We start from the raw sequence: 14,828 nt of genomic DNA, 5'->3' as shown, positions 1-14,828 counted from the left end.
AGTGGAACAACACAAAACTAACACAGTGGGTATTTTTGTAGACTTTTTGGTTTCAATTTGATTTCTTTTAGCATCCTTGTCTTATTTCTGTTTTGTTTATTTTAACTTACATTTTTGTGTGTCTGTGTGTGTTTTCTTTTTTCCATTTTATTTACATGTGTGTTTAAAGAGAAAGAAAGAACATAAAGGTGAGTGGGTAGGGAGGTAGAGAAGAACCAGAAGGAATTGACAGAGAGGAAAAACATGGTCAAAATATATCATGTTTGAAAAGCAATTTAAATAATAAAAAGTAAGCAAAGCCAGGTGAGAAGTAATTGTGTTACTCTCCAGCCATGAAGGGTGATAGAACTGGATAATTTTTGAAGATGGCTTTAGAGCACAGTCAGTAAGGTTTCCTAATGGGCCAATTGTAGTGTTTTAGGTGGGTAAAGGATTACAGAGTTATGCCATGAACAACCAGAAAAGGGGGCTGCTCTGCATACAGATGGGGCAGAGAAAACAGAACACACATCCACTTGAATCTTGTTTCTAGTCTCATCCTCATTCCTTGTATTCAGTGAGACTCTGCGTACAGTACTCTTTTGCCAAAGATCAGATCTTTCTCCCTTAAGTAAAAGAGTAGACAGAGAGGAATAGAATATAGACATATAGATAAATGATAGATGCATATAATTGATTTTTTGATAATTTCACATGATGCACACAATAACAATCATTTCCCAGTCCTTCTATGTCTGCTTCCTCTTGTGATGCTCTCCTCTCAACAAAAAATGTCTACTTTTTGTGATCCATACATTCACTTGAGCACAGGCAGACTGTTACTGGTCAGTACCTTAAGTAGAACTGAGTCAATCCCCTTCCTCTCTTCTTCCAGAAGCCATCAATTTCTGCAGAGCCAACCTCAACATCCTTCTCACCCTTTCTTAGAGTTGTATGATGGCTTCCAGTTTAGGATGTTATCCCTTTTTTGGAAAGTGGTTGGCATGGAGAAAGAGAATGCCACAGAAGTCTTCTATGTCCTTCCCTCTCAACAGAGCGTCATCAAACATCATTACCACAGAAAAAGTAGATTCCTTGCTCTTTACAGAGAGAAAGAGAATAGGTCATGGGCTTTCATATGTTTCCTGGCATAAACCCAGCTGCTCTAGGACCATAGAACCAGACAAGACCCTTGGAGGTAGACTGGATCATGGACATCAATTTAGCCTCACATCAATATGCCCCTCCGGGTCAAGACAGCCCACTGACATCAACATGGTTTCAGGCAGCAGCACAGATCATGGACATCCACATGTCTTTTGGTGTTATCAGGGGCCATGGATATCTACTCACACCCTGACTGCAGCAGGACTCAGACATTGCCCCTGGTAACAGCACAGATCGAGATACCATCATGGTCACAGGTAGCAGCAGTGCCTACAGAATAACATGGTCTGAGGCTGCCGCACAGACTATAGAAATCTTCACAGCCAGGCTATGTAAGAACCAGACTTGGCTGTTATGAGCAACAGAACCATGCTTGCAATGATATCACACTTGTAGAAGTTGCAGGACACCCAGCAGAGTAGGTCCTCAACCCCCATCCCATGATAGGTGGGCCCTCATATATCAACATGGCTTCAGGCGCTAGCACAGGCCATTCACATCAGCCAGGTCCTCACTACCATTGCATCTCCAGTTCAGCCCCTCCCCACAGTATACAAACCTCTCCACTTCTCTTTCTCTCCCATCGCTAAAGCACATACTTGTGTATGGTAGTGGCACCCTCTTGCCTGCAACTCAAGGAGGCCAATTGGACTCTGTGCTTTATACATTTTTTCATATTGATTCCTTGGGAGTTAGAGAGAAAGCCTCGACTTAGAGAGATCTTCTGGTCCATCATGTGATGGCAGGGAACTTGAACCTTCACCATGTCAGGTAAGTACCTTATCACTGAATGACCTAAGTCTGGCAGTATTGTTTATAACCTCTGAGAAGTTTACATGATGCTTGGTTTTACTTTTTTCAACACAGCCATGAACAAAGTGACATTGTCTTCATGGAGACCCCCAGTGTTATACATAGGCCTAGATGCCTGGAAACTCAGAATTATGGTATCCCCATTGTTGGCAGTAGAAAGGACCATCACTGTATTTGATCAAACCTATTTTCTAACAAACATGATGGCACTCACATATCAGCACAGAACTTGGGAGGCTGAGGCAGGAGAGTCTCCTGAGTCTAGGAATGGGAGGCCAGGTTTGGCAATACAGTCAGGAGCTATCTCCATATCCAGATGAAGTCACAAACCAAGCATTCAGACATACCCAGCCCTGGGAGACATCACTATGGCACACCAGAGACAAAGGGAGGCCAAGTGTGCTCTGAAGGGGCAGCTGTAGCTGAAGAGTCAAAAAACCCAGAAGCGGGTGCTAGGTAACAGAGAGAAGTAGCTCCCAGGGTTGTTCAGGAAGCTGAGGTCTAGGAGGCTTGAGGCTTTCCACAAATAGGAAATTGGCTCCACTGAGTAGCTCAAGATATCTTGTAGAGAATGTGCAAAGACAACTATCTGGTTCCACAAACACATAAGTCTGTGAACATAATAGAGTATTGCCCATGAGCAGAACTCAGATTAGCTGCATGGCCACTGTTTAGTGTCAGGAACCATAACAAGACAAGCTAATAACTAGCAGGTGATCATCCTGAGATGGCCAGCCTCGGATTATTATATAATCTGCAACTGGCTCGCCCTTATTAAACAAGGCTGTAAGGGATTTATTTTGGGAAAGATTACTGCTATTAAAATGCTTTTCCTGTTGTTATTATTAGACATATATAGCAGTCATTTAGTAATAGCACATCCCTTTGGAGCAGATCTCTGCAGACCTACGAAGATGTACTGTCTTGTAGTGATGTTATATCGACAAATAGATGACTTCTTTAGTTTTAATGATTATCCTATAAGAATTCCTAAAATTATATCAATGATTATTAAGTTCTTTTATACTGGGACAGCTATTAAGTCTCTTTCTGATAATTAAAACTGCAGTGAGAACTCTGCCAGCCTCCCAGGTGTCACCAGTTAATTGCTCTCAGATAATAACCAGTTCTCCTACTCAGAACACATTCCAAGAAGTTGTAAAACAATTATCAAGAGTCATAAATAGAGAACAATTTATTACAGGTGCAAGGACATAGGATAAGATATTGACTGGGTTTATCTATACATAACTTCACTAACAACTATGGTCTTAGACCTTCAGTGAACTGTAGAGCTGACATTGGTGATGAGTGGTTAGCCAGATAATTACTCCTGATGGACAGTCATGCAAAGATTCTCAGTTGTAAACTTCTATTTCTATTCAATTTATTTATCTTTCATATGAACTAATGATGAATTTTGTAACACGTGATCATGTATTCTGAAAGATGTTTAAGTGCTGAGGACAAAGAGAAGACACACAGAAGGACTGAGAGAGAAGGACTGATCTGGAATGAGAGAAAGTAGAAGGACTGAGCTGGAGAGGGACTGAGCTGAAGAGTCAGGTTTGAGCTAAGGAGAACTGAGCTGAAAAGATCTGGGATGAGAAGAAATGCAGAGGGGAATAACTTAGGTAACATAAGAGAGCAATGTACAGAATGCAGAGGAAAAAAGAAGCTGGAGAGAGCAGAAGGAGCAGCCAGGTTTCTCCTTACCATGGGACAGAACAGGTCATTTCTCAATAGCAAGGCAGGCTTAGTCTTATTAAAAGGATAAGAGATGGAAAATATTACTTCTACTCTTATTCACTTCAACTCCAAGGGAAGAAAGCATGAAATTGTCCAGTGGTTATACATGACTATAATCTCAACAACTATCTCAGAAGTAGGAGAATCAGGAGTTCTAGGTCATCTTTGGTTACATAGTAATTGTCTGGGATACAAAAGATAGAGACTCTGCTGTTCCATGTCTCATTACCACCTTTGAGAAGTCACACCCTAGGCCCACACAATTTGCTTTGCATGGGAATCAAGACAGATTTATTGCTCGTTTGGGAAAATAGAAAATGAGAGACCCTTTGCTCAGGGTCTCCTGCTCTGAGGAAGCCTCAGCACTACTGGCACCATGAGTGAACAGAGAATCTGCCAGGCAAGAGCTGCTGTGATGGATTAAGACAATGCCAATAAGAAATGGGTGCCAGTTGGTGGCTCAACTGCGTTCAGCAGAGTACATATATATCATTTTCAGAGTAGTGGGCAGAAAGATTAAAAACCATCAGGTGGTGATAAACTGTGCCATTCCTAAAGGGCTGAAGTACAATCAAGCTACATAGCCTTTCCATCAATGGTGGGATGCTAGATGGGTGTGTGATCTCATCTTTGGCAGCAAAGAGGATGCCAATACCTTCACAAGGGCCATAACACATGCCTTAGAAGTGTTAAATTCACAGGAAGCAATGCCAACATTGCCTAGAAAAAATTCACTGCTACGTGCTCAAGTTCAAAATGGCCAGTCCCCAGAAGAGTTGGAAATTCGGAGAAAGCAACATCAAGAACAGCAGGGAAGGAGAAGCTGGAGAGGGAAAGAATGGAGAGGAAATCATTTGATAGAGAATAATTAGAAGGAGAGAGGCTAGAGAGGGAGTGCCTGGAACAAGAGCAGCTGGAGCAGCAGAGTAGAGTGACAGGCTTTTCAGTGTCAATATTAACAGATTATTATTCAAGATTTGTTGAAATATTTAATCTGAAATATGTACCATGAACTCCCTAGAATATCCTCCCTGTCAAACATGCTTCTAAGTTCAGGAAATTATTCTTGAAGGTTGAGAGATGCAATTAGTGTCCAGCACTTACCCTGGCTTCCACCTGAAGTGCCAGAGAGTTAAGCAAACATCTATGTTCCTGACCCACTCTGTTCTTTTTATGTCGATAGGAACCTCACTAATTCAAAGACAGCTGCTAAATTGTGTTATCATCTTACATTTGAGAGGCTCCAGGGTAGAACTGAAGTTCTTGCTTGACACCCTTGAGAATTGTTTGCAGTAGGCCAGACAGCTCCCTAGGGAAGGGAGTGTGCAATGGTTAGGGCCAGCCTTAGAAGACAGGGTACTGTACCCCCATGATGTTGAGCTGTCAACTTGAACTGGGCCTGTGCTGCTTCTTAGGCAGAATGCACACACATCAACATGTGCTGTCCTGTGCTGAATGATAACACCCACCCTGAGGTAGTTCCTCATAGCAGCCTACACATCCCTGCCAGATACTGCTCCCAGAGAAAAAGAAGCCCATAGTGCTAATGAGGGAGAGAGATGCTGGGGCCCAGCCTCAGTGGGGGTCTTCTTTCTTGTTGGCTCTTTTTGAGGCAGCCCAGGGGGAAGAGCATTGGCAGAGGGGGGGTGAGGGTAAGACCTTATCTTTTGAGATAAATTAGGGTTGCTGTATAATAATAAAAACTTTACTTATCTCTATTTCTATGCTACTGTAGCTGACCTCCCTTCTGTGTTCCTCTGAGACCAGAAAGTGCAGTCTCTGGCACTTAGCACCTCATTCTAAAACAGCAGAAGACAAAGTAAAGGATGAATTGCTAGAGCCTTTTCCCTTTTGTCTGGAGGCCTCTTGCTTGTCAGGCTAGGGAGAAGTGTGGAGCAATAAACTTTATACATTTTCACTCAAATCAGTTGGGCTCAGCTTGCATGCATTGCCTCAATTATATCCTCACACAACAAACACATATGCATACATTCTCAGAGTTACATATTTACACACACATCCATACTCACATATACATATGCAGCAAAAGACCAAGCACTGGTGAAGAAGGACCTCACTCATTCTGGATAAAAAGTGAGCTCCAATCTTTATTGCATAGAGAAAGAAAAAGATTCTACCCTTTTAAGGCTAAATGAATTAAATCCAAGTTTGTAAGAAAAATGGCTTCTTCCTGTTAATAATACTAAGTCTGCCTTGTTCTTAAGAAATGGCCTGTTCCACCCAATTAGATAAGATGGATGAAGCAAAGAAGTGCAGGCCGACAGGAACCGGATGTAGTTCTCTCCTGAGAGACACAACCGGAATACAGCAAATACATAGGCGAAGGCCAGCAGCAAACCACGGAACTGAGAATGGGACCCCCGTTGAAGGAATCAGAGAAAGGACTGGAAGAGCTTGAAGGGGCTCGAGACCCTATATGAACAACAATGCCAAGCAACCAGAGCTTCCAGGGACTAAGCCACTACCAAAGGCTATACATGGACTGACCCTGGACTCCAACCTCATAGGTAGCACTGAATAGCCTAGTAAGAGCACCAGTGGAAGGGGAAGCCCTGGGTCCTGCCAAGACTGAACCCCCAGTGAACGTGATTGTTGTGGGGAGGGCAGTAATGGGGGGAGGATGGGGAGGGGAACACCCATATAGACGGGGAAGGGGAGGGGCTAGGGGGATGTTGGTCTGGAAACCCGGAAAGGGAATAACACTCGAAATGTAAATAAGAAATACTCAAGTTAACAAAGATAAAAAAAAAGAAATGGCCTGTTCTTTCCCATGCTAAGAAGAAGCCTTCCTGCTCCCTCTTCTCCCTTCAGCTTCTTCTTTTTCGCCTTTCCTCTGCATTCTAAACATTGATCTCTTACATTACCTATAGTCTCTCTTATTCCACTCGGCATTCTCCTTCTAATCTTGCTCTCTCTTCCTGCTCTGATGTCCCAGTAACGCTCTTACTCTCAATTCCTTTTCTCCCAATGCTGTGCCTATACTTCTAAGTTCTTCTTGAGTTCATTTCTGCCTAAAAATTTCTCCTTAGCTCAGTTCCTCTCTCAGCTTGGTTCTTCACAGATTACTTCTGACTCTTCTCTTTGTCCTCAGCATGTAAACATCTTTCCGAATACCTGATCCCATGTTACAAAGTACATCACAAGTTCACACAAAAAAAATCAAATGATAAATTGAAACAGAGGTTTAAAACACAGAATGTTTACCTGCATATCCACTAGGAGTAATTATCTGGCTAAACAAACACAACCTGTCTCAGCTCCACACGTTCACTGAAGATTTAAAACCATAACTAAGTAATTAGTGAAGATTTGTATAGATAAACCCAGTCAATATTTTATCCTCTGTCCTAGCACCTATAATAAATTATTTTTTAGTGACCTTTGGTAATTGTTTTATAACCTCTTGGGATATGCTCTTAGTAGGAGAATGTCTGGTTACCATCTAAGAGCAATTAACTGGTGACACTTGGGAGATTGGCACAGTTTTCACTATCAGAAAAAGACTTAATAAAAGTCCCACTATAAAAGACTTTAATAATCACTGATACAATTTTAGAAATTCTTACAGGATCATCATTAAGACGTAAGAAGTCATCTATTTGTCTATATAGCATCACTACAAGACAGTACATCTTTGTAGATGTGCAGAAATATGCTCCAAAGGGGTGTTCTATTACCTAATGATTGTTATATGTATTTAATGATGAGAGGAATGCATTTTAATAACCAGAATCTTTCCTAAAATGAATCCCTTGCTTAATAAGGGTGAAACAGTCAGAGATTATATAATAATCCAAGGCAGGCCATCTCAAGAAGGATCACCAGCTAGTTATTAGCTTGTCCCATTAGGGCTTCACACACATACACACACATACACACACACACACACACAGGGGAGGCAGGGGAGGCAGGGGAGGCAGGGGAGGCAGGGGAGAGAGATATAGAGGCTGAGACAGACAGATACAGACAGACTCAGAGAGACACAAGAATCAAATACAATGAGAGAGAGAGAAAGCCATACGTGCATACACACACATGCAGGGGAGAGGGGGGGAGACAGAGATAGAGAGAGAGAGAGAGACAGAGAGAGAGAGAGAGAGACAGACAGACAGAGAGAGACAGAGAGACAGAGACAGAGAGACAGAGAGACAGAGAGACAGAGAGAATTCTCATTCTGAGACTGAGAGTCATAAGTCCAGAACTGCTTGGTAGGATTCTTCCTTTGCATTCCCCTGTTCAACATACATCTTGCAAGAACTTTTCAGTGCCTGGATTAGACCAACTGTGGTCCTGAGACAAAGTAGACCCTTGTGTGGTGTCCTTTGTCTCAAGTGTTGCCTCCCATGCTCTCCACAGCTCACAGTTTCCAAAAAACTTGCCAAGCAAAGGCCTAAAGTGTTGGTGAAGTACACCTGTTCCTGAACCTGAAAATGCTACAAAGTTCAATTTCAAGTGTTGTTGTAAGTCACTCAGACAGTGTTGTTCAGTCTTCCTGCTTTTACTGCTACAACAAAACACCGTCACCAAAAGCAAGACCAAGAGGAAAGGGTTTATTTTGCTTCTGTTTCCTTATTGCTATTCATCATCTAAGGAAGTCAGGACAAGACTTCAAATAGGGCAAGAACCTGGAGGCAGTAGCTGATGCAGAAACCACAGAGGGGTGCTGTTTACTGACTTGCTCCTTGTGATTTGCACAGTCTGCTTTCTTTTAGAACCCAGGACCAGCAGCCCAGGGATGGCACCATCCAGGATGGTTTGGACACTCCCCCATCAATAGCTCCTTCAGAAAATGGCTTACAGCTGGATCTTATGGAGGCATTTTCTCAATTGTGGTTCCTTTCTTTCAGGAAACTCCAGCATGTGTCAAGTAGACAAAAGTCTAGGAAAATATCTCCTTTAAAGTTGAAAAACTGAAATGGAATTTTTTTACTCAGGGGGAGATTTCCTAGCTCATGGCTTCTATTCAGGTGTCAACAGTTCTGGAACTGTAAGCAAACCATTTGCATGTACAGTAGCTTCTCAGCAGCTGGTGAGGATGCCCTTCCTTCTCCATGTACTCAACACCCAGCATGACAGTAACTGAATCTAGAAGATAAATACCTGAAATCTTAATTAATTTCCCACAAGATTCTGGTACTGACTAATTTGGAAATGACTCTCTAATGAATGGTGAACTTCTAAGCTATGCAAAATTGTAAACTGATTTTTTCACACTGTAGTTGACATCTGGAATTCAGATTTTAGTAAATACACACGGCGATACAACAGGATATAGCAGTACCCAATTAATCACTCAAGTGGATCCTGTTGCTAACAATGCATTCCTCAATTTTTGTGTATTTTGGGGGACCCAAATTAACATAGTATAGGCAGCATTAGACGAAACCCACATTTGCCGGTTTTCTTCAAGTTAAAAGGGTCTTTTTTTCTCAAATATAAATTGAGTATAATTATAATAATTATATAAATTAGAAGGTATGATATGTACTCATAACTTCTAGCCTATCAATTTTGTCTATTTAGATATAGTATTCTCCTAGACATAGAATTCTATGTAGTTATACTATTTTATCATGTGTCTTAGCTAAGAATTAATACTTTTATATCTGAATTACGTTTTGTTTTTAATTTGTACCATCTAAAAACCATCCTTTTAAATCTAGATCATCTTAATGTTAAATAACTAAAGTTTGTCTATGAAATTAAAACTAGTCTTCAACCCCATCAGAGTTCTGAGAAGAGATTAATATTACCTGAATATATAGGAAGCACAAAAACATATGATTATCCTGGACTGATTTGCTGTTGTCTAGTCAAGGAAAGGATTGAAGACTTTGCAGCCTTGGATCTAAATGGATACATCAGCATTTGTGCTCAGTTTTGTTCATCCACAGAAACAAATTTTATGGTTAACAAAATTTCAAGACATGGAGAAACTGCTCTTCTGATGGAAGATCTGGAGTTATACTTGTGAACGAATGTATCTAAAAGGAAAGGGTGATAATTTGCCTCTTTATACTTGCCAATTTTTACTTTCTTTACCTGAAGAGTCTGAAGGATTTTCCATGAAGTTTTGAGTCATTGTTTCTGAGATTACCACTACCTGGGGTGATTTGGGCTTGAGAGACTTCAGGTTCATGGCTTCATTATCACCAAAGCCCTTCTCTTCTGGACCACAGTGGCACTTGCTATTTCACCATTCCCTGGACTCTGCATACTATCCTTACACTGGACTAGCAAACAGAAGAAGCAGATCTCCCACAGTCCTGCCCAATCGCAATCATCTTCCTCTCATCATTAGGGGACATTTGTTTTTCAGGGTTCTTAATTCTTCTGAACTATTGGTCCATTCATAGCCAAAACATCCCAATTGACAGGTAAAGCTTTAGACATAGATGGGAAACTTCATTGTGCGTATAAACATCTCAGTCTGAGCAGGTAGAAAAGAAAACAAGCAAACAAACACTGGACATAGAAAGAAACTCTAAAAGGACTCTCTTTAGAGTCCAGCAAAGGTTGCACGGAACACTATCCTTTGCTTTGCTTTGTCCCCACTATACCCCATATAGGGAGGCATTGTCTTCCTATGACATTAAGGTTGAAAGAACTTACTCACTGTTGCCCAAGCTCAGATACCAACAATTGGCAGAACTCTGAAACCATTTCCTTCTCAAGGAATGAAGGTCATCCAGTTCTCCAAAGAAGAGATTTATTGGACTTTTCAAGAGACCCAGGCAACTTCTGACTCCACGCTCAATCTTCTCTTGTTCAAGTACAGTGATCCTGTCTGGGTCAAATGCATAATTGAATGAGCAATAAAGTCAACTTGTAAAATAAAATCACTGCATTGTGTTTCTTTCCATTCCTATGGCTGTGAAGGTAGCTGGCATTACATCATGGATCCACAATATGCAGAACAAAGAAGCAAAGAAAGCCACAGATGCTGCCAAATGTACTGTCTCCAGATTATGAAGCCATTGAAGTAAATGATTTTGTAGAGGCTGAAAGTCCTTCCACTACCTGCCTTTCTCCCTTCTTTTGAGACTTGTGTTTGGTATGAATAATGAGTTCAATCCCCACTGTCCTCAGTCCTGAATCTGGGAACTGAGAAAGATAGATATATGGAAGGTATTAGCTAATGTGACTACAGAATGGCAACCCATATTCCTCTTGACCTTTGTTCACTGATGTGTACTGTAAATGCCTGGTTGTATTGAAGAAAGCAAAGATGTAGGAGTTTATCTTTTGAGAGAAGAATACAGAATTCACAATTCTAAGAATGCCCTGTGTCTAGGCTACCCTAGTTGCCAGAAATAAATCTGCATTTTAGAGTTGGGGTAGTAACAGAGGCTTCCTGAAAACACGCAGGTATATAGAAAGAGAGCCCCTCCCAAAAAAAGTTCAAAATAAGAAAATATAATAAAATGACTATAAAATTAAAAATCTAGAAATTTCTTTCAAAAAATATATTCTGATTTTAGAAAACAGAAAATCTGGTGAATCATACTCTATGCTACAAGAATGGACCCTGGTGATACAGTTAACCATTCCCAGTCAGAAATCAGACAGGATTATTGGTTATGCTTAGACACCTTCTCAAGCATTTATTGTGTATCCAGATATAATATGTGGGGATAGCAAAGACATGTTGAAAGGGAGATGCAAATTGGTGCAGGTGATAGAATCTCTCAACTGTTGTTGTTTCCTTACATGAAGAATAAGGCTGCTCTAATACAAGAAAACGGAGATTTTGGGAGTACTGGAAAATGTGTTTTGGAAAAATAGTCAATGATCAGAGACTCAAATATGTTACATATATCCTCTCAGACACTAAAGTCACTTCAGTTTATCTTGCCATAGAACCTAAATATTTCCTCAAACAATTAGACAAATATCATCAAGTGAAGACATCAGGAATCTGAAGGTGAAAGGAATAAAGATATCCAATTTCATATTCGGGAACTCATCTCCATTCCAGACAGTGAGCTGGTATAATTTGCTACAAATACCTGGACTTTAATGATGCTAACTGATGACTGCTAAGAAACTTTACTACTTTCAGTGTATTATTTCAGAAATTCATTTTGTAATATGTATTTAAACCAGTTAATAAGGCTAATTTTTGAAATATATTTAAATCAGTTCATGAGACTAATGTTTTGGTACTTTATCTGTATTTGAGATGAAGTAACAACACCAAAAATAGATAGATAGTAGCACAGAGCTTTGCTCTTTGGAGCACGATTCTTTAAACAGGTAATTGTGTTCTCAAACTTCCTAGTATTTTCATTCATTTCTCTAGTCCCATAGATCACTAGGACCTAAAAAGACAGATAGGACATGAAATTGAGTATACCAAACACTTCACATAGGTTTCAAATGGGTATATTGGTCATATAAATGCATAGACTTCTGTAAACTTAGTTACAGTTTTAGTTAAACAGTTCCCAAATGTAGTCATAAAATAGTATTTTCTGACCATTATAAAATTAGACTAGTATCTACCAAGATTTGTTTTTTTTCCTGTTGTTATTATTATATATATATATATTTTATTAACTTGAGTATTTCTTATATACATTTCGAGTGTTATTCCCTTTCCCGGTTTCCGGGCAAACATCCCCCTCCCCCCTCCCCTTCCTCCCCCCATTGCCGCCCTCCCCCCAACAGTCTAGTTCACTGGGGGTTCAGTCTTAGCAGGACCCAGGGCTTCCCCTTCCACTGGTGCTCTTACTAGGATATTCATTGCTACCTATGAGGTCAGAGTCCAGGGTCAGTCCATGTATAGTCTTTAGGTAGTGGCTTAGTCCCTGGAAGCTCTGATTGCTTGGCATTGTTGTACATATGGGGTCTCGAGCCCCTTCAAGCTTTCCAGTTCTTTCTCTGATTCCTTCAACGGGGGTCCTATTCTCAGTTCAGTGGTTTGCTGCTGGCATTCGCCTCTGTGTTTGCTGTATTCTGGCTGTGTCTCTCAGGAGTGATCTACATCCGGCTCCTGTCTGCCTGCACTTCTTTGCTTCATCCATCTAGTCCAATTGGGTGGCTGTATATGTATGGGCCACATGTGGGGCAGGCTCTGAATGGGTGTTCCTTCAGTCTCTGTTTTAATCTTTGCCTCTCTATTCCCTGCCAAGGGTATTCTTGTTCTCCTTTTAAAGAAGGAGTGAAGCATTCACATTTTGGTCATCCGTCTTGAGTTTCATTTGTTCTAGGCATCTAGTCTACCAAGATTTGTATACGATTTGGCACTGCTTTTACCTCTAAGAATGTAGGAAACTTTTCTCCCCTGTGAGCCAACACTTGTAGGTATGGACAGAAAGCCTCACAAGAGTTACATTATTCCTCTGAGATGTATCCACACAGCAGCTCTCATCACATGGGGCAGCATTCAGCACATTAAAATGGATGAAGTTACTGACGTTATCCAAAAGCCCCTTACTGTTACTATACACCACCAAACTTTTGTCAAAAAAAGTATCCATGTTTTCTCCTCATATGTTCAAATATTTCTCAATCAGAATATACAAGAAAAATATGAAACAATGGGCAAATATGACTTGCTGTCACTTGACGTATTTATAATCATAATTGTCGCAGCATTTTAGAGCTTAGAAAAATGTAAAATTTAGAAACTAAGCAAGGACTCCACTGTTAGAATATAAATAATATTCTTAAAAATAATTCTTCTTAAAAATAATTATGATATTTACAATAAGATGCTGCACAGAAATTGTAGTATACCACCAAATACTCAAACACAATAAGCGAATGATCAAACTAAGCAATATGGTAACTAATCTTTATTGAATCCTTGAATAGATTTGGAATGGCCTAGAAGACTCATGTTTAGTTATGGATATGATGGTATTTCTAGATAGCATTAACTCATGATAGAATACTTATCCTACACATAGAAGTGCTGTAATGTTTGGTGAATAAAAACAGGTCATAAATTAGGAAGCCAGGTGAGCACCCCCTTTTTATTGTTCTTTGCTTATGATCGCATCTGCTAATAGATCACTTCAGGGTCCTGATACTTTCACATATTATGGACTGAATAACCATGAGCTAACATAAAGTCATCTCTCTTCAGATCAACTGTGTCAGGTATTTTGTCAATACAAGAAGCAAAAGAACAGGCTGGAGAGATGGCTCAGTGGTTAAGAGCACTGACTGCTCTTCCAGAGGTCCTGAGTTCAATTCCCAGCACCCACATGGTGGCTCACAACCATCTGTAATGGAATTCAATGTCTTCGTCTCGTGTGTCTGAAGACAGTTGCAGTGTACTAATATAAATGAAATAAAAAAATTTTAAAAAAGAAGCAAAAGAACATGCATACATACAGCTTTTGTGTTTCTGGTATCATATGTATATCTCACTAACTAGTCAAACCTGCTGTGAGTATTTAAATGGAGTATCTAACATTGGGGAAGCAGATATTCTTTTCTGTGTAGGTGCAGAGAGCTCTTCTGTATAGAAGGAATGGATCTGGAGAACCAGCAGCAAGACCTCCTTACACTGATTTGCCTTGGGCTTCCAGTTCAGTATAGTTTGTGAAGACTTTTCAGCAAAGTTCATTTTCATTAGACAATGGCAAAGATGAATTCTGTTTATAACTTGAATTCTAGTTTATGCTGGAAAATACCCAGAATGTCCATGTATTGAATGCTTGGTTCCCAGCCTTGGGAAGACCCAATACTTCCAGAGATTTGGTTATAGGATTGGGAATGTTTAGCTAAGTCAGTGGAACTCAAGCATATTTCCAGATGAACCCTAAGTAGATTGGAGAAGCTACTGTGTGTAAAGCCAGCATTGTCCATAGCATGAAGCTCTTCAGAACTCAGAGTGAGGAAAGATATTCATACAGTCTTACATGTCTCTCTTTACTAAGAGCAAGACATCAACCTTGTCTTGTTAAGTTGTAACAGCTGTGTTTTTTCACAGTTTTATTCACACTTGTGAATAGTTCCCCTGCAGAAGTAGATTTAATTTCGTATCACTGTAATATGTTCAGAGACTTATGTAACCTATGTGGTCTGTATTCCATGACAACTTCATTTGGAAAAACACAGAACTCAAAGCAGTTAGAGACACTCGC

General features: G+C 40.3%; 1 long non-coding RNA gene across 4 annotated transcripts in view; it reads right to left on the bottom strand.

Annotated features, from left to right (window-relative positions):
• Nucleotides 1-10,516, bottom strand: part of LOC108351592 (uncharacterized) — a 41,048-nt gene extending 30,532 nt beyond the window's left edge. For 2 of the 4 annotated variants that reach the window (XR_005494867.2, XR_010058784.1), the window contains exons 1-2: nt 10,342-10,516; nt 9,483-9,713 (exon numbers count right to left, since the gene is read on the bottom strand). This is a non-coding gene — a long non-coding RNA (uncharacterized LOC108351592). Of the gene's footprint in view, nt 1-832; nt 1,080-9,482; nt 9,714-10,341 lie in introns of all 4 variants that reach the window. The other 2 variants (XR_010058783.1, XR_005494868.2) reach the window with 2 other exon arrangements.
• Nucleotides 10,517-14,828: the final 4,312 nt, after the last annotated feature.

Source organism: Rattus norvegicus, chromosome 16, assembly GCF_036323735.1.
Source record: "Rattus norvegicus strain BN/NHsdMcwi chromosome 16, GRCr8, whole genome shotgun sequence".
NCBI classification, from domain to species: domain Eukaryota; kingdom Metazoa; phylum Chordata; class Mammalia; order Rodentia; family Muridae; genus Rattus; species Rattus norvegicus.
The sequence above is the reverse complement of the archived record's forward strand: the minus strand, read 5'-3'. Positions and strand labels throughout refer to the sequence as shown.